This window comes from Protopterus annectens, chromosome 1.part1 (genome assembly GCF_019279795.1).
Source record: "Protopterus annectens isolate FY-2018-M chromosome 1.part1, PAN1.0, whole genome shotgun sequence".
NCBI classification, from domain to species: domain Eukaryota; kingdom Metazoa; phylum Chordata; order Ceratodontiformes; family Protopteridae; genus Protopterus; species Protopterus annectens.
The window spans coordinates 289322083-289343308 of NC_056726.1; positions in this window are offsets into that span (position 1 = coordinate 289322083).

The window sequence follows — 21226 nt, forward strand, 5'->3', positions numbered from 1 at the left end:
TTTCCCCTAAATAGTCATTTAAGTGACATCCTAATAGACTTGAGACTGTTTTGTCGTAATGTTGCTCTTAAAGTCTTCTTTAAAGACAGCAAGGTGTTGGACACTAATACTGTAAAAAGTTTTTTTAAGACCAAGAGCAGCTTTACACCTATGTTGCCGCATAACGTTGAGAGTTTTCAGAAAATGTGTGAGAGTGATTTTTATGATTGGTTTAAGTTAAACAATAGTAAGAAGAGATGCAACTTTTATAATGTTAGCAAAGCTGAGCAGGAGTCCATTGCTTCCCTTAAGAATAATGAAAACATTATTGTCAAACAAGCTGACAAAGGAGGAGCAGTGGTTGTTATGGACTCTTCTGAGTACATTGCCACCATGATTGATATGCTGTCAGATGACAAAGTATATGAGGTCATCACTAGAGACCAGGTCAGTAGAGTTGTGAAGGTAGTACATGATAATCTTTACGATCTCTTAATGTGTGGACAGATCAGCTGTGAACTCTATGAACACTTTGTAATTGAATTTCCTACCCTGCCCATCATTAAGGGTCTACCCAAAATCCATAAGGGGGTTACACCAGTACCTATGCGACCCATTGTTGCTGGTGAACGCTGGATTACTTCCACTATTTCTTCCTTTGTGGAAGGGCTGTTACGCCCCTTAGTGGATGATATTCCTGTCATCTTGAAGGACTCATATCAGCTAGTTGAATTTCTTAAAGGGTTTGAGCTGGATAGAAGTAGAACAAATATGTTGCTAGTTACCATGGATGTCAAGAATCTTTTTACGAGTATTCCCAATGATTTAGGGATGTTGGCCATCAGAGAGATCATGGTTAGCAATTCTAGTTACAGCAATAGCAGGCAGATCTTGATAAACTGCCTGCTAGAGATGATATTAGAGAACAACATATTTATATTCCAGGATCAGTTGTTCCTTCAAAAATGGGGAGTTGCCATGGGCACTCCCTGTGCAAACAGTTATGCCAACCTTGTGGTCCATCACTGGGAATTGTTACATCTTTTTAAACATCCTGATTACAAAAATGTCAAAATGTATAAAAGGTTCGTTGATGACGTCCTTTTTTTGTGGGAAGGATCTGAAGCAGACTGCCTTAGCTTCATTTCTGCCCTAGAAGCGACCTCTACGTTCTTGAGGTTCACAGCAGATATTTCCCCTGTTCAAGCACAATTTTTAGATTTAAAGCTGCAATTTACTGGCAATAAGATAGTTACGTCATTACACAGGAAGTCCACCTGGAGAAACTCTTTGCTCCGGTTCGAAAGTATGCATCCCAGGTTCACCTTTAGAGGCATCATTTTGAGCCAATTATATAGAATTTGTAGGATTTGTAATGATGAAAGTGACTTGGCCTCTGAGCTTGATACACTCGTAGGCTTATTTGAAGCAAGAGGTTATCCCTTTAAACTCATAGATGATTGCAAACAGGAGGTCTTTAGGAAATTATTTGGCTTGAGTAACAATGCCGGTGAGGGCAGGCGCAATGCCTCTGTTTGTGCTTTTGGTAACCATGGGCATCATGATACACTTACTTATGTCACCAGATATACCAGTGATGTAGTTGCACACAATAAAATCATCAGCAGAAATTGGAATGTGCTGGTCGCAGATCCATTTACCAGGAATATTGTGGGTGCTCATCCAACATTCAGCTATAAGACCTGTGATAATTTGAAGCAAACCTTGTGTATAGAGCGGCATCGTCCGACAAATCACTTTCACAATGGTCGCACAGGGACGTTCCCCTGTGGCCACTGTCATATGTGCCAACATATATCAGATGCTATTAGCTTCACCCATCCCGATGGTTCTTTTCTGTTTACACCCAGGTTTTACAGCGATTGCAATAGTACTAACTTAATCTATTTGGCCATATGCGATTCCTGTCAGGCTTTTTATGTAGGGCTTACGAAGAGAAGACTTCGAGATAGGGTGTACAACCATTATTATGATATTAACAAAGGTAATGACAGTAGTGCCTTGGCCAAACACGTCTTGGAATTTAGTACACATAGATTCAAGTTTATGGTTCTGGAATTGATGGTAATCAATTATAGAGAAGGGGACAATATGAACCAGTTGGCTCTCAGGGAGCTTAAGTGGATTTTTACCCTGAAAGCACATTTACATCCAGGCATTAACCAATATGTCTCAGTTAAACCAGTTCTCAAAATGAGGAAGTAAGCATAAGTTTGTTGGCTACCTTGTCTGATACACTATTTAGTGCATCTTGGTTCTGCACTTACACTCTCTGAGATTGTTTAGTGCCCTCCTATAGGTTCACCTTTTCCTGGTGATGCCGCATGTATCATGCACTTTTCATTTTTTCTTACACTAAGTTCTAGGTTTGTCCGTAATTTTACATACCTATCTGTTAGTTATGTTTGATGTGATGCTGCTAAGGCCCCCTTGAGGCATGATCGAACCATGGTTTGACTCCCTATAACTGTTCATCATGTTCCAATTTTATTAATTAGCATATTCTATGTCACATTGGCTTTAGGTAAGTTTAGGAGTGCCACATTACCCTACACCTTTTTATTAACCAGTTGAGTGCACTGCTAAGTCCTCCATATTGTGTCAATAACATCTATGATTTTTCACTTTCCAGTTCGTGTTATTACATACTGCTGCTTGGCTTATATAAGTCTTCTGGTATTTTGTATAACTGGACAATATTATGTATGCAGTTAACTTGCAGTTGGTTTTACATCTCGCATACATTTCCATTTTATATATATTTTCCTTGTAATCATTGTGTCTCTCTTTGTTGCCTTTTTTATTAAGGTAGATTTGTATTATATTCACACCATATTTCAGTCGCTATTTTTATATGCTATGGTGAGATCCCCGTTGGGTGTTCACATCTTATTGGGGCGGCTTACGCTGCCACTTTTTATGTGCACCATCTTTATAGTGGCAAATAGTGTTTTGCATTCCGCCAGATCCTCTGATGCCTTATTATATATTTTTATATATTTGTATCTATATTCAGTATTTGATCTATCAGTTGGATCTGGTTGTTGGTTTTTCTGGTTTTATGTAAAGCCGTTGATCAGATGGTTATGATGAAGGTGTGTCCTTCTTTGTTTAGTCCGACAGTTGTTGTTGGTAATAGGATGTTTTTTACTGTCGGACCAGTTTTCGTTGTTTTGACTGTCGTCACATGGCTTTCCGTGCATACAGGATGCTACAACGGTTTTATTTCTATTTTCATTGTTGCCGTTACTGGTGAGCTTTATTACTTACCTCTTGTGTAAGTCAACTATGTTATATAGGTCTAGGATTTTGTGCATTAGTAGGTTCTATAGATGTTTTTTATTGAGAAGGCGATAATATGCTGATTTTATTGACCGGCATGTTCTGCACCATTCATTAATGATACTACGCTGCCGTTTCTTGACAGTTTTATTATATGGATATTTCTGCTAGGCAGAGTTTGATAATACCATTTGCCCTTACTGATACAACAATATGATCATCTGGTGTTTTTGATGCATTAGCTCTGGTTATTTGCTCTATGGCAAGGGGCTCACGATGAACTCTGTTGAGCGATTCTATCTCTAGGGATATTACATATTTTATTTTTTATTAAAGTATTTTATTAATGTATTCGTGGTTCCTTTGCTCATATTTTGTGAACTTTTTGAAATGTGGACCATATTATGTATTTGATCACTGACACTTGCTGCTTTGTTTTACAAGCAATTCTGAGTTTTCAGCAGGCTTGCACTGTCAGCTTACGCCAGAAGCTGCTGTTTTTTGGTGTGACAGCATAATTGTTTTAAGGCGCTTTGGCGCATTTTATGCTAACTGTTTTTATTCATGCTTTTTCATATGTTTTTTATTCTCTTTCTTTGTCTATGTTTAACATCTTTGAATTTGTTGATGATACCTCTTTAAACTAGCTTAGCATGAATGCTATAATTATTCAATTAGTGTTCTGATTAGCCAGTTTTGAGCGCCAAGAGCTTTTGTATAAAAGGCTGCTTAATTTCATGTTTTATTACACCTGAAGAAGCATAGTGTTACTATGCGAAAGCGCTTGTGTGTTCCAGTTCTTCATTAAAGAAGTTTTCTACATTGTGGATTCCTCTGTGTGGTGTATCCAGTGGATTTGGTGTGTTCCTGTTTCCTGTTTTTTCCACTTGGAGCCTCTGTTCTCTTGCTACAGTTGTTGGACTTTTTTTGTTTTGCTGTTGTGCTGTTAGCAAGTGAAACACATGGAGTCTAGCAACATTGAGTTGGATTTCCGCCCAGAGACGAGGATGAATGGCACTTTTACTTGGGACTCTCTCAAGCACTGCAAAGAAAATCCTTTATTGGCTCTGGAGTTGAACAACCAACCGAGTGTGCAACCTACGTCACCGAATGGTGGTAATGTTACTGAATTCAATAGATTGTTTAAGATACTTCAAGACGATTTATATCAGCTGCAGAGGTTAGCCTGGCAGAGGCTGCACCTAGAGGCATGTTTACATTTTAAGATAGTGCCTAGGGGGATGCGCGTATTTTGCATGCCTTCGTATGGCAACAGTCACCCCCTGTTGTTAAGGAAATGGCAGGACCTTAACATACAGCTAGGTTTCAGCTATATTAATTTACTGCTAGAATACTTTTCACCATTGGAAGTTGAACTCAGGAACAAGATTGACTCACAGCATGCAGTAATTGCTGAATGCTTTAAGACTGAACACTTCACTAGGAGGCTTGATTCTCTTTGGGTCCAGGTACAATCTTATAGTGAGAGACTCAAAGAAATCAAACATAAGAAACTGACCAGAGATGCCAATGACTTTGCTAATGGACAGATCTTTGTTTGGCCCAGAACTGAGACTACCTCCAACCAGCATAGATCCAATGATGGGTTCATCCACAATGCTGGTCCTTCAGCGATATCTACAGCCAGTTCCAACACTGAACCTTGTTTTGTTCAAGTAGCCCCTCCTTCAGTCACTAATATCTTTAATTCTACACCGGTGCCTTCTGTTTTTTCTACCACGACAACTGGTGGGGGTGATATTGACAACAGCACCCCGCCCCCTAACCAGCAGGCAGCCAAGATGTCTTTGACAACAGGTGCTAGACCGAAGGATTCGTCTTCCGTCAGCAACCATTTTTTACCGTTTCCAGTCAAGGAGCAGCTAGCATGGCGGGGCCGGTCAAGCAGCAGAGGCCCAAGGAAAAGAAAGGGGTCAGTAGAAAATTTTCCAAACAACAGGAGACGAAGAAACTGAGCATCATATCGACATGCTCAAATAATCAGAGATCTTCTTCCCTTGTCCACAACATATCTAGTTATACTTTGTCTGTTTCAGACTTGTCTATTCTAGAGAAGGGATTGAATTTTATTCCCTCACAGGTCAGTCATTTAAGTGACATCCTAATAGACTTGAGACTGTTTTGTCGTAATGTTGCTCTTAAAGTCTTCTTTAAAGACAGCAAGGTGTTGGACACTAATACTGTAAAAAGTTTTTTTAAGACCAAGAGCAGCTTTACACCTATGTTGCCGCATAACGTTGAGAGTTTTCAGAAAATGTGTGAGAGTGATTTTTATGATTGGTTTAAGTTAAACAATAGTAAGAAGAGATGCAACTTTTATAATGTTAGCAAAGCTGAGCAGGAGTCCATTGCTTCCCTTAAGAATAATGAAAACATTATTGTCAAACAAGCTGACAAAGGAGGAGCAGTGGTTGTTATGGACTCTTCTGAGTACATTGCCACCATGATTGATATGCTGTCAGATGACAAAGTATATGAGGTCATCACTAGAGACCAGGTCAGTAGAGTTGTGAAGGTAGTACATGATAATCTTTACGATCTCTTAATGTGTGGACAGATCAGCTGTGAACTCTATGAACACTTTGTAATTGAATTTCCTACCCTGCCCATCATTAAGGGTCTACCCAAAATCCATAAGGGGGTTACACCAGTACCTATGCGACCCATTGTTGCTGGTGAACGCTGGATTACTTCCACTATTTCTTCCTTTGTGGAAGGGCTGTTACGCCCCTTAGTGGATGATATTCCTGTCATCTTGAAGGACTCATATCAGCTAGTTGAATTTCTTAAAGGGTTTGAGCTGGATAGAAGTAGAACAAATATGTTGCTAGTTACCATGGATGTCAAGAATCTTTTTACGAGTATTCCCAATGATTTAGGGATGTTGGCCATCAGAGAGATCATGGTTAGCAATTCTAGTTACAGCAATAGCAGGCAGATCTTGATAAACTGCCTGCTAGAGATGATATTAGAGAACAACATATTTATATTCCAGGATCAGTTGTTCCTTCAAAAATGGGGAGTTGCCATGGGCACTCCCTGTGCAAACAGTTATGCCAACCTTGTGGTCCATCACTGGGAATTGTTACATCTTTTTAAACATCCTGATTACAAAAATGTCAAAATGTATAAAAGGTTCGTTGATGACGTCCTTTTTTTGTGGGAAGGATCTGAAGCAGACTGCCTTAGCTTCATTTCTGCCCTAGAAGCGACCTCTACGTTCTTGAGGTTCACAGCAGATATTTCCCCTGTTCAAGCACAATTTTTAGATTTAAAGCTGCAATTTACTGGCAATAAGATAGTTACGTCATTACACAGGAAGTCCACCTGGAGAAACTCTTTGCTCCGGTTCGAAAGTATGCATCCCAGGTTCACCTTTAGAGGCATCATTTTGAGCCAATTATATAGAATTTGTAGGATTTGTAATGATGAAAGTGACTTGGCCTCTGAGCTTGATACACTCGTAGGCTTATTTGAAGCAAGAGGTTATCCCTTTAAACTCATAGATGATTGCAAACAGGAGGTCTTTAGGAAATTATTTGGCTTGAGTAACAATGCCGGTGAGGGCAGGCGCAATGCCTCTGTTTGTGCTTTTGGTAACCATGGGCATCATGATACACTTACTTATGTCACCAGATATACCAGTGATGTAGTTGCACACAATAAAATCATCAGCAGAAATTGGAATGTGCTGGTCGCAGATCCATTTACCAGGAATATTGTGGGTGCTCATCCAACATTCAGCTATAAGACCTGTGATAATTTGAAGCAAACCTTGTGTATAGAGTGGCATCGTCCGACAAATCACTTTCACAATGGTCGCACAGGGACGTTCCCCTGTGGCCACTGTCATATGTGCCAACATATATCAGATGCTATTAGCTTCACCCATCCCGATGGTTCTTTTCTGTTTACACCCAGGTTTTACAGCGATTGCAATAGTACTAACTTAATCTATTTGGCCATATGCGATTCCTGTCAGGCTTTTTATGTAGGGCTTACGAAGAGAAGACTTCGAGATAGGGTGTACAACCATTATTATGATATTAACAAAGGTAATGACAGTAGTGCCTTGGCCAAACACGTCTTGGAATTTAGTACACATAGATTCAAGTTTATGGTTCTGGAATTGATGGTAATCAATTATAGAGAAGGGGACAATATGAACCAGTTGGCTCTCAGGGAGCTTAAGTGGATTTTTACCCTGAAAGCACATTTACATCCAGGCATTAACCAATATGTCTCAGTTAAACCAGTTCTCAAAATGAGGAAGTAAGCATAAGTTTGTTGGCTACCTTGTCTGATACACTATTTAGTGCATCTTGGTTCTGCACTTACACTCTCTGAGATTGTTTAGTGCCCTCCTATAGGTTCACCTTTTCCTGGTGATGCCGCATGTATCATGCACTTTTCATTTTTTCTTACACTAAGTTCTAGGTTTGTCCGTAATTTTACATACCTATCTGTTAGTTATGTTTGATGTGATGCTGCTAAGGCCCCCTTGAGGCATGATCGAACCATGGTTTGACTCCCTATAACTGTTCATCATGTTCCAATTTTATTAATTAGCATATTCTATGTCACATTGGCTTTAGGTAAGTTTAGGAGTGCCACATTACCCTACACCTTTTTATTAACCAGTTGAGTGCACTGCTAAGTCCTCCATATTGTGTCAATAACATCTATGATTTTCACTTTCCAGTTCGTGTTATTACATACTGCTGCTTGGCTTATATAAGTCTTCTGGTATTTTGTATAACTGGACAATATTATGTATGCAGTTAACTTGCAGTTGGTTTTACATCTCGCATACATTTCCATTTTATATATATTTTCCTTGTAATCATTGTGTCTCTCTTTGTTGCCTTTTTTATTAAGGTAGATTTGTATTATATTCACACCATATTTCAGTCGCTATTTTTATATGCTATGGTGAGATCCCCGTTGGGTGTTCACATCTTATTGGGGCGGCTTACGCTGCCACTTTTTATGTGCACCATCTTTATAGTGGCAAATAGTGTTTTGCATTCCGCCAGATCCTCTGATGCCTTATTATATATTTTTATATATTTGTATCTATATTCAGTATTTGATCTATCAGTTGGATCTGGTTGTTGGTTTTTCTGGTTTTATGTAAAGCCGTTGATCAGATGGTTATGATGAAGGTGTGTCCTTCTTTGTTTAGTCCGACAGTTGTTGTTGGTAATAGGATGTTTTTTACTGTCGGACCAGTTTTCGTTGTTTTGACTGTCGTCACATGGCTTTCCGTGCATACAGGATGCTACAACGGTTTTATTTCTATTTTCATTGTTGCCGTTACTGGTGAGCTTTATTACTTACCTCTTGTGTAAGTCAACTATGTTATATAGGTCTAGGATTTTGTGCATTAGTAGGTTCTATAGATGTTTTTTATTGAGAAGGCGATAATATGCTGATTTTATTGACCGGCATGTTCTGCACCATTCATTAATGATACTACGCTGCCGTTTCTTGACAGTTTTTATTATATGGATATTTCTGCTAGGCAGAGTTTGATAATACCATTTGCCCTTACTGATACAACAATATGATCATCTGGTGTTTTTGATGCATTAGCTCTGGTTATTTGCTCTATGGCAAGGGGCTCACGATGAACTCTGTTGAGCGATTCTATCTCTAGGGATATTACATATTTTATTTTTTATTAAAGTATTTTATTAATGTATTCGTGGTTCCTTTGCTCATATTTTGTGAACTTTTTGAAATGTGGACCATATTATGTATTTGATCACTGACACTTGCTGCTTTGTTTTACAAGCAATTCTGAGTTTTCAGCAGGCTTGCACTGTCAGCTTACGCCAGAAGCTGCTGTTTTTTGGTGTGACAGCATAATTGTTTTAAGGCGCTTTGGCGCATTTTATGCTAACTGTTTTTATTCATGCTTTTTCATATGTTTTTTATTCTCTTTCTTTGTCTATGTTTAACATCTTTGAATTTGTTGATGATACCTCTTTAAACTAGCTTAGCATGAATGCTATAATTATTCAATTAGTGTTCTGATTAGCCAGTTTTGAGCGCCAAGAGCTTTTGTATAAAAGGCTGCTTAATTTCATGTTTTATTACACCTGAAGAAGCATAGTGTTACTATGCGAAAGCGCTTGTGTGTTCCAGTTCTTCATTAAAGAAGTTTTCTACATTGTGGATTCCTCTGTGTGGTGTATCCAGTGGATTTGGTGTGTTCCTGTTTCCTGTTTTTTCCACTTGGAGCCTCTGTTCTCTTGCTACAGTTGTTGGACTTTTTGTTTTGCTGTTGTGCTGTTAGCAAGTGAAACACATGGAGTCTAGCAACATTGAGTTGGATTTCCGCCCAGAGACGAGGATGAATGGCACTTTTACTTGGGACTCTCTCAAGCACTGCAAAGAAAATCCTTTATTGGCTCTGGAGTTGAACAACCAACCGAGTGTGCAACCTACGTCACCGAATGGTGGTAATGTTACTGAATTCAATAGATTGTTTAAGATACTTCAAGACGATTTATATCAGCTGCAGAGGTTAGCCTGGCAGAGGCTGCACCTAGAGGCATGTTTACATTTTAAGATAGTGCCTAGGGGGATGCGCGTATTTTGCATGCCTTCGTATGGCAATAGTCACCCCCTGTTGTTAAGGAAATGGCAGGACCTTAACATACAGCTGGGTTTCAGCTATATTAATTTACTGCTAGAATACTTTTCACCATTGGAAGTTGAACTCAGGAACAAGATTGACTCACAGCATGCAGTAATTGCTGAATGCTTTAAGACTGAACACTTCACTAGGAGGCTTGATTCTCTTTGGGTCCAGGTACAATCTTATAGTGAGAGACTCAAAGAAATCAAACATAAGAAACTGACCAGAGATGCCAATGACTTTGCTAATGGACAGATCTTTGTTTGGCCCAGAACTGAGACTACCTCCAACCAGCATAGATCCAATGATGGGTTCATCCACAATGCTGGTCCTTCAGCGATATCTACAGCCAGTTCCAACACTGAACCTTGTTTTGTTCAAGTAGCCCCTCCTTCAGTCACTAATATCTTTAATTCTACACCGGTGCCTTCTGTTTTTTCTACCACGACAACTGGTGGGGGTGATATTGACAACAGCACCCCGCCCCCTAACCAGCAGGCAGCCAAGATGTCTTTGACAACAGGTGCTAGACCGAAGGATTCGTCTTCCGTCAGCAACCATTTTTTACCGTTTCCAGTCAAGGAGCAGCTAGCATGGCGGGGCCGGTCAAGCAGCAGAGGCCCAAGGAAAAGAAAGGGGTCAGTAGAAAATTTTCCAAACAACAGGAGACGAAGAAACTGAGCATCATATCGACATGCTCAAATAATCAGAGATCTTCTTCCCTTGTCCACAACATATCTAGTTATACTTTGTCTGTTTCAGACTTGTCTATTCTAGAGAAGGGATTGAATTTTATTCCCTCACAGGTCAGTCATTTAAGTGACATCCTAATAGACTTGAGACTGTTTTGTCGTAATGTTGCTCTTAAAGTCTTCTTTAAAGACAGCAAGGTGTTGGACACTAATACTGTAAAAAGTTTTTTTAAGACCAAGAGCAGCTTTACACCTATGTTGCCGCATAACGTTGAGAGTTTTCAGAAAATGTGTGAGAGTGATTTTTATGATTGGTTTAAGTTAAACAATAGTAAGAAGAGATGCAACTTTTATAATGTTAGCAAAGCTGAGCAGGAGTCCATTGCTTCCTTTAAGAATAATGAAAACATTATTGTCAAACAAGCTGACAAAGGAGGAGCAGTGGTTGTTATGGACTCTTCTGAGTACATTGCCACCATGATTGATATGCTGTCAGATGACAAAGTATATGAGGTCATCACTAGAGACCAGGTCAGTAGAGTTGTGAAGGTAGTACATGATAATCTTTACGATCTCTTAATGTGTGGACAGATCAGCTGTGAACTCTATGAACACTTTGTAATTGAATTTCCTACCCTGCCCATCATTAAGGGTCTACCCAAAATCCATAAGGGGGTTACACCAGTACCTATGCGACCCATTGTTGCTGGTGAACGCTGGATTACTTCCACTATTTCTTCCTTTGTGGAAGGGCTGTTACGCCCTTAGTGGATGATATTCCTGTCATCTTGAAGGACTCATATCAGCTAGTTGAATTTCTTAAAGGGTTTGAGCTGGATAGAAGTAGAACAAATATGTTGCTAGTTACCATGGATGTCAAGAATCTTTTACGAGTATTCCCAATGATTTAGGGATGTTGGCCATCAGAGAGATCATGGTTAGCAATTCTAGTTACAGCAATAGCAGGCAGATCTTGATAAACTGCCTGCTAGAGATGATATTAGAGAACAACATATTTATATTCCAGGATCAGTTGTTCCTTCAAAATGGGGAGTTGCCATGGGCACTCCTGTGCAAACAGTTATGCCAACCTTGTGGTCCATCACTGGGAATTGTTACATCTTTTAAACATCCTGATTACAAAAATGTCAAAATGTATAAAAGGTTCGTTGATGACGTCCTTTTTTTGTGGGAAGGATCTGAAGCAGACTGCCATAGCTTCATTTCTGCCCTAGAAGCGACCTCTACGTTCTTGAGGTTCACAGCAGATATTTCCCCTGTTCAAGCACAATTTTTAGATTTAAAGCTGCAATTTACTGGCAATAAGATAGTTACATCATTACACAGGAAGTCCACCTGGAGAAACTCTTTGCTCCGGTTCGAAAGTATGCATCCCAGGTTCACCTTTAGAGGCATCATTTTGAGCCAATTATATAGAATTTGTAGGATTTGTAATGATGAAAGTGACTTGGCCTCTGAGCTTGATACACTCGTAGGCTTATTTGAAGCAAGAGGTTATCCCTTTAAACTCATAGATGATTGCAAACAGGAGGTCTTTAGGAAATTATTTGGCTTGAGTAACAATGCCGGTGAGGGCAGGCGCAATGCCTCTGTTTGTGCTTTTGGTAACCATGGGCATCATGATACACTTACTTATGTCACCAGATATACCAGTGATGTAGTTGCACACAATAAAATCATCAGCAGAAATTGGAATGTGCTGGTCGCAGATCCATTTACCAGGAATATTGTGGGTGCTCATCCAACATTCAGCTATAAGACCTGTGATAATTTGAAGCAAACCTTGTGTATAGAGCGGCATCGTCCGACAAATCACTTTCACAATGGTCGCACAGGGAAGTTCCCCTGTGGCCACTGTCATATGTGCCAACATATATCAGATGCTATTAGCTTCACCCATCCCGATGGTTCTTTTCTGTTTACACCCAGGTTTTACAGCGATTGCAATAGTACTAACTTAATCTATTTGGCCATATGCGATTCCTGTCAGGCTTTTTATGTAGGGCTTACGAAGAGAAGACTTCGAGATAGGGTGTACAACCATTATTATGATATTAACAAAGGTAATGACAGTAGTGCCTTGGCCAAACACGTCTTGGAATTTAGTACACATAGATTCAAGTTTATGGTTCTGGAATTGATGGTAATCAATTATAGAGAAGGGGACAATATGAACCAGTTGGCTCTCAGGGAGCTTAAGTGGATTTTTACCCTGAAAGCACATTTACATCCAGGCATTAACCAATATGTCTCAGTTAAACCAGTTCTCAAAATGAGGAAGTAAGCATAAGTTTGTTGGCTACCTTGTCTGATACACTATTTAGTGCATCTTGGTTCTGCACTTACACTCTCTGAGATTGTTTAGTGCCCTCCTATAGGTTCACCTTTTCCTGGTGATGCCGCATGTATCATGCACTTTTCATTTTTTCTTACACTAAGTTCTAGGTTTGTCCGTAATTTTACATACCTATCTGTTAGTTATGTTTGATGTGATGCTGCTAAGGCCCCCTTGAGGCATGATCGAACCATGGTTTGACTCCCTATAACTGTTCATCATGTTCCAATTTTATTAATTAGCATATTCTATGTCACATTGGCTTTAGGTAAGTTTAGGAGTGCCACATTACCCTACACCTTTTTATTAACCAGTTGAGTGCACTGCTAAGTCCTCCATATTGTGTCAATAACATCTATGATTTTTCACTTTCCAGTTCGTGTTATTACATACTGCTGCTTGGCTTATATAAGTCTTCTGGTATTTTGTATAACTGGACAATATTATGTATGCAGTTAACTTGCAGTTGGTTTTACATCTCGCATACATTTCCATTTTATATATATTTTCCTTGTAATCATTGTGTCTCTCTTTGTTGCCTTTTTTATTAAGGTAGATTTGTATTATATTCACACCATATTTCAGTCGCTATTTTTATATGCTATGGTGAGATCCTCGTTGGGTGTTCACATCTTATTGGGGCGGCTTACACTGCCACTTTTTATGTGCACCATCTTTATAGTGGCAAATAGTGCTTTGCATTCCGCCAGATCCTCTGATGCCTTATTATATATTTTTATATATTTGTATCTATATTCATTATTTGATCTATTAGTTGGATCTGGTTGTTGGTTTTTCTGGTTTTATGTAAAGCCGTTGATCAGATGGTTATGATGAAGGTGTGTCCTTCTTTGTTTAGTCCGACAGTTGTTGTTGGTAATAGGATGTTTTTTACTGTCGGACCAGTTTTCGTTGTTTTGACTGTCGTCACATGGCTTTCCGTGCATACAGGATGCTACAACGGTTTTATTTCTATTTTCATTGTTGCCGTTACTGGTGAGCTTTATTACTTACCTCTTGTGTAAGTCAACTATGTTATATAAGTCTAGGATTTTGTGCATTAGTAGGTTCTATAGATGTTTTTTATTGAGAAGGCGATAATATGCTGATTTTATTGACCGGCATGTTCTGCACCATTCATTAATGATACTACGCTGCCGTTTCTTGACAGTTTTTATTATATGGATATTTCTGCTAGGCAGAGTTTGATAATACCATTTGCCCTTACTGATACAACAATATGATCATCTGGTGTTTTTGATGCATTAGCTCTGGTTATTTGCTCTATGGCAAGGGGCTCACGATGAACTCTGTTGAGCGATTCTATCTCTAGGGATATTCCATATTTTATTTTTTATTAAAGTATTTTATTAATGTATTCGTGGTTCCTTTGCTCATATTTTGTGAACTTTTTGAAATGTGGACCATATTATGTATTTGATCACTGACACTTGCTGCTTTGTTTTACAAGCAATTCTGAGTTTTCAGCAGGCTTGCACTGTCAGCTTACGCCAGAAGCTGCTGTTTTTTGGTGTGACAGCATAATTGTTTTAAGGCGCTTTGGCGCATTTTATGCTAACTGTTTTTATTCATGCTTTTTCATATGTTTTTTATTCTCTTTCTTTGTCTATGTTTAACATCTTTGAATTTGTTGATGATACCTCTTTAAACTAGCTTAGCATGAATGCTATAATTATTCAATTAGTGTTCTGATTAGCCAGTTTTGAGCGCCAAGAGCTTTTGTATAAAAGGCTGCTTAATTTCATGTTTTATTACACCTGAAGAAGCATAGTGTTACTATGTGAAAGCGCTTGTGTGTTCCAGTTCTTCATTAAAGAAGTTTTCTACATTGTGGATTCCTCTGTGTGGTGTATCCAGTGGATTTGGTGTGTTCCACTTTTCTTAGTAAGGGAGTTCCCATTGATGCTATGGTGGTAGCAGTGGCCACCAAGAAGGAGTTATCTGAAACATCTTCTAATATCCATTCTCCTAACAAGGAGTCCAGGATGATGGATAGGTACGGGAAGTGTACCTTTTCTTCAGCGCCATTTACACTAATATTGCTGAATTACCTTACTCATTTTACTCGTCTTCAGAGGGATCTCCTGAAAGAGTTAGACGACACCCTCCAGGGTTCAGTAGCTTTGGGTTCCATGGATAAGGTTTCTGCGCAGCTCTCCACCATTACTTCCATAGCTAACTCCTCCATGAGGCTGATATCGTACGTGGCAGATGGAGTGAGTAGGGCAGCCGCAGCAGGAATATCCCTCAGGAGACATTCTTGGATGTGTCTTTGTAATATTATGGAGTCCTTCAAGTCTTCCTTCACTAATGTCCCCTTTGAAGGTTCATCTCTTTTTGGACCCCAAGTGAAAAAGACTTTGACTAGGTGTGAGTAGGAAGGAAAAACCTGCCGTCGGAGTCCGTTTCTCCCTTCCATCTAGACCCTATCTCAAGAGTAATATAGGAGGAAAAATGTGCTTCCATAAATCTCGAAAAGGTTTCCCTCAGGCACAAGTTTATCCCTCCCCTAGAGGCAGAGGGTGAGGATATAATGGAAGATGCCTGCCTCGCAGCAGAGGTGGTCCGCAGCATCAGGGAGACAGAGAAACATTCTTGGATTTCCCTACCATCGCCCCTGAGGGGTTGCCTGATTGTCTGTCTCTGGAGGCAGTTGGGGGTCATCTATCACTTTACCCAAGCACCTGGCTAATCATCTCACAAGATCGTTGGGTACACACCATAATATCCAGAGGTTACCTGATCCCGTTTGCTTCTGAACCCCCAACAAACCGGTCTCTACCAGAAGTACCACCCATCCAACTAGACTGTGCAACATCAGAGGTCATCTCATTGCTGCAAAAAAGAGTCATCCAAGAAGTCCCCGCAGAGCAAGTAGGATCTGGAACTTACTCTTGATTCATTTTAGTTCCAAAAAAGACAGGGGACTGGAGATCAATCCTAGATCTCAGCAGGCTCAACAGGTATGTAAAGAAATCGAAGTTCACTCTGCAGTCAATATTTCCCTTTATCAGGAAAGACAATTGGATATACTCAGTCGATCTCCAGGATGCGTACTACCACATCAATATGGACAGGTGCTCCAGGAGACACGCTTCAGGCTGGGAGCCAGTCATTTTCAGTTCAGAACACTGCCCTTTGGTCTCACTACAGCCCCCAGAGTGCTCACCAAATGCATGGCAGTGGTAATGGCTCACCTGAGATGTCAAGGATTCCAGGTGTTTCCGTACCTAGACTGGCTCCTCACTGCTACCACCAAGCATAACCTCATCAAAACCAGGGACGAGACTCTGCCCTTGTGTGCCAGTCTAGGCATCACTGTTATCCTAAAAAAGTCAGTCTTATCTCCTTCGCAGCACATTGTATACTTAGGCTCAGAAATAGACACAACCACCATGTCAGCAAGACTAACACCAGAAAGAGTAGATTCTCTACGCAGTCATGTCAGATCCTTGCTAAACAAACAAAAAGTTCAGGCCAGAGTAGTCCTTCAAGTCCTATGGACTATGGCTTCCACCATCCTATTAGTTCCTCTTGCTCATTTACACATGAGGATACTTCAGTTGCTGTTGTTTGCCCAATGGTCAATGCAAGACCTTCCATTGTCTCACCAGATTCTTATAACAAACACCTGCAAAAAGGATCTGACATGGTGGTTGCACACAGAACTTCTCCTAGGTCATCTACTTGTTCCTTCCCAAGAGAAAGCAGTTTTTACCATGGACACTTCCCAGATACAGTGGGGGGGGCATTATCTGGGAATGACAGTTCAAGGTACTTAGCAGAACCATGAGAACCACTTGCACATCAATGTTCTGGAGATGAGAATGAGAACGGTGCTGTATGTGTTGCAAGCACTTCACAGCTTCCTTCCCACCAGGACAATTGCGATTCAGTCGGACAACATGTCTGTCGTGTGGTAAATAAGCAAGGGGGAACCAAATCTTACCTGCTTTGCAGAGAGGCCTTAAGAGTTTGGAAATGGGCGGTGGATACTCAACGCTTCCTGATAGCAATGCACATCCCAGGGAAATCCAACGTAATAGCAGACAAACTCAGCCAAGTAATTCTGATGTCTCACGAGTGGTCCCTGAATCCAAAAGTTGCGAAAGAGATCTTTCACAGATGGGGCCAGCCTTGCTGTGACCTATTCACCACTCACCTAAACACCAAATGCAGCAGCTACTTTGCCCGCATTCCCCATCCAGGGATGTCACCCAGGGATGCTGTAGTCCATTATTGGCCCCTGGGACTTCTTTATGCCTTTCCTCCTTTTCCACTCATCCCAAAGGTAATACAGAAAGCAAGACAGTTGAGGAGTTCCTTGATCCTCATTGCTCCTTACTGGCCACAACAAGTTTGGTTTCCCTTCCTGTGGCCCTACCTTTTGGAGGAACCATGGATTCTGGACCCATCTCCAGATCTTCTGATTCATCAATCGTGACAGTTCCACCCCACCATCCACACCCTCAAATTGACAGCATGGCTGCTCCAGTTCCATGAAAAGTCAGGTGTATTCCCCTATCCTCTTCAGTCAAACACATTCTAATTTCATCCCATAAACATTCAACACAGAAACTGTACTCCAGCAAATGGAAAAGGTTTTCGTTTTGGGCTACGAACCGGGGCTTAGATCCATATATGGCTCCTATAGAATCTATCTTATCCTCCCTAGCATCAATTTTTCATGAAGGAGTGGCAGCCGCTACAGTTAGTGTTCAGTTAGCTGCCATTTCCAATTTCCTTTTGGCTTCATGGGAAATCCAATCATGCAGCACTCCTTGCGTAAGACCTTCTTTAATGGAGTTCTTCTTCTCAGGCCTCCAATCAAACAGCCATTAGAACCCTGGGACTTAAACTTAGTCCTCTCATCTTTGATGTCTGCACCCTTTGAGCCATCCTCTTCATCAGACCTAAAGTTGTTATCATAGAAAACACTATTCTTAGTAGCCATAACATCTGCTAAGAGAGTCTCAGAACTGCAGGCTCTAACTATTCGACCTCCTTACATTATTTTTTCACAAGGATAGAGTCTCTCTCAGGACAAACCCTTCCTTTCTTCCCAAGGTATACTCAGAGCACAATCTGAATACTACTATTGAACTACCTGTGTTTTTTCCAAACCAAACCACTCTAATAAATCTGAGTATAGACTACACCAGTTAGATGTTCACAGAATTCTCAGGTTTTATTTACACAGGACTAAAGAATTCAGAAAATCAGATCAACTATTTGTTTCCTTTTCCGACAAGAAGAAGGGCTTGGCTGTTTCTAGGGTTACTCTTTCAAAATGGCTTTCAGATTGCATTTCATTTGCTTATCAATCAGCTGGCAAACAATTACTCATCAAAGTTAAAGGTCATTCTACTAGAGCTGTATTTACTTCATGTGCTTTTATATCTAGGCTCTCAATTGATACTATTTGTGCAGCAGCTACTTGGGCAAGACCACATACTTTTGTCACTCATTACAAATTGGATTTGGTCTCCCAGGACAGGTCTTCCTTTGGGTCCACTGTGCTGAAGAGTCTCTTCACTTGAGCCACCCAGGATATAGGTGCTAGGGACGCTGCCCATCCAGCAAGAATTGCAGTGAGATAAGACTGCATAATATAAAGAAGTTATATACTTACCATAACGTTCCATGTTTGTAGTCCATCTTGCCTACATTTTTGCTTCCCTCCCTCCAATCCCCTTCCTGTTTTCTGGGGGATCTGGTGGACTATACTGGGGCTGTCTGACCTGGTTCTCTTTTGTTGTCCACCTGGCATGGATTATATTTTCAAAATCCTTTGTCTGTATATATGCAGCTCTGATATTTGCCTTACCTGGTAGGTACTTATTGCTTTCTTGCAAACTAGATCTGGAGAATTGCCATGAGCCACCATGGGATGGGGGCTAGCTTCGAGCCAGTAAAAGCTCTCGAGCTTTAGTATCGTCCGAGTCGGACATCCAGCAAGAATGTAGGCGAGATGGACTACAAACATGGAATGTTATGGTAAGTACATAACTTCTGTTTATCTCCATTACAGAACTGTTATAGGTCATTGTTGATATTTGATTTAGAATTTTTTTTTTTGGGGGGGGGGGCTGTCCTAACTTGTGGGAAGTCCTAGGGAGCATTAACTTTTAAACTGTTGTATGCATGTTGAATGCATGCATTCACACATAATTGAGCTCACAGCCATGCTGTCTATGCATTATATATGTAAATATGTTTATCTGTTTTTCATTTCATCTCATACAGGCATATGACCCCCCCAAAAAAATCTGCACCTTGCAAACCACCATACACTGATGCAGAAAACAACATTATTATGTAGGTCTTATGACACCATGGAGCTTTTCTGCTAGGGAGAGGTACACGTGACCAATTTACTCGAGACAGAATATGGCAGCAGGTGGTCAATTACATTATTGCTGACAGAGGGCATGGGAAACTGCCAAATACGACATCAGGGAAGTAACATGATACCTTCTGCCCATAGTAAGATGGCTTCAGTTGCCTTGGATCAGGTGGCTATGGAGGTTGTCCTGCTACTTAACCATCAGTAACTGAAGCAGGAGTTCATATCCACTGTCAAAGTCCTAGGTAGCTCAGCTGAGGGTTGGCACAGATGTGGATGACTGACACAGAGTGTCACAAGTAGACTTTCCAGGTATGCAAAATGCAAGTATCATTGTTATAGCTGTATATGTGTATATAGATGTCTGATATGCATATGAAGCGGGTCTGTATTACATCAGTGAAAACTCTCTTGAACAAATAGCATCTCATCCAAAATGCTGTTCAATGAATTACACTCTTGTGGGGGGGTTGCCCCTCCCCGCTAATTATATATGCCAACTCTGGGATTGCACTAAAATGAGGAAAGGACAAATTTTCCAATCTTCACTGTATCACAATCTCACTATGAACAGTTCGATGAACGGCATGTTCGATGCAAGCACACCAAAAATGCCATTCGCTGAACTAAATTTTCGATGATCTAATAGAGGCCCATATAGAGCTAGTGATAACTGTCTGCCAGACTTAAATAATAGAGAAATAGTGAAGGGTGTTTTGGGATGGGAGTGCAACTGTTCATTGCATTTTTGTATGAGAACATTTTTAATCTGCTCGTGAAGGGGATTGTTCTCCTTTTGCTAGTTTCATTTGCTTTGTGATACTTAGCAGACTTGTTCCTTTCCATTTCTCACATACAGGTACATCTTAATTGCAGGCTGCCAGCCCACCTGCACATGGTAAGCACATATTTGGTTATTGTTATTACTGTACATAAAGTAGATTCAGGTCTACATGAGAGTAACATTTGTGTTGCTTTAGCATCTGTTAAACTTTAAGATACCTTTCGTATAAGTAAAATATATGATCAATTTTATTCACTCTTTTTTTCTGTTTGTTTTCTTTATTGCTTGTTATCATAGCTGATCCTGAGAGTAGCACTATAGATCTCCTACCACCTACCTGATGTCAGAGTATTAGCCTCTGATGACAATGGTGGCAATGAAGAGTCACAGTCTGGAAGTGCAACGGGTCAGTCTGAAACTGAGGTTGTGGCTTCCACATTCCCTGTCTGTATCTCAGACACAGTCAAAATGACTATGCATACCCATGACACAGAGACCTCTAATATGGGACAGGTTGAGGTTGACACAGTTGATCAGGCTAGTGTGGTTACTCTTGTTGCAGAGCTGATTGTTTCTCATGGTAGCCATTGTGAGGGCATGGTGTCACACAGGAGGGTTGGTAGGGGTGTTCGGAGGAGGCCTGCTGTGCAATTTCCTCCTGATGCTGGTGTGTCATAAGGTGCCACCAGATGTGTGTATAGGGCTATAGTGGAGGAACAGGCTCATTCTACCAGGTCCTCAGAAGAGATAGTGTGACTACTAAATGTCATGCATTTTGATGCAAGTGACTCCCTTCAGCAACTCCATGGACAGGATGAATGACACATTGGATTAAGCAGTGACTTTGATGGAACATTTGTGGGAAGAGGCTGGGCATCCACATGGCCAGAGAGCCACTACATCTTCTATTGTTAGCACGCATGGCTCTGTAAGATCCCACTCCCATAGTGACACTACATCTACTGCTCTATCAGTGATTGCGGTGTCCACAGCCAGACATGGTAGATGACAGGACAGCAGTCCTGGATGTAGTCATAAGGAGAGCTCATCCAGTAGACATAATTCACCTTCTGGAAGC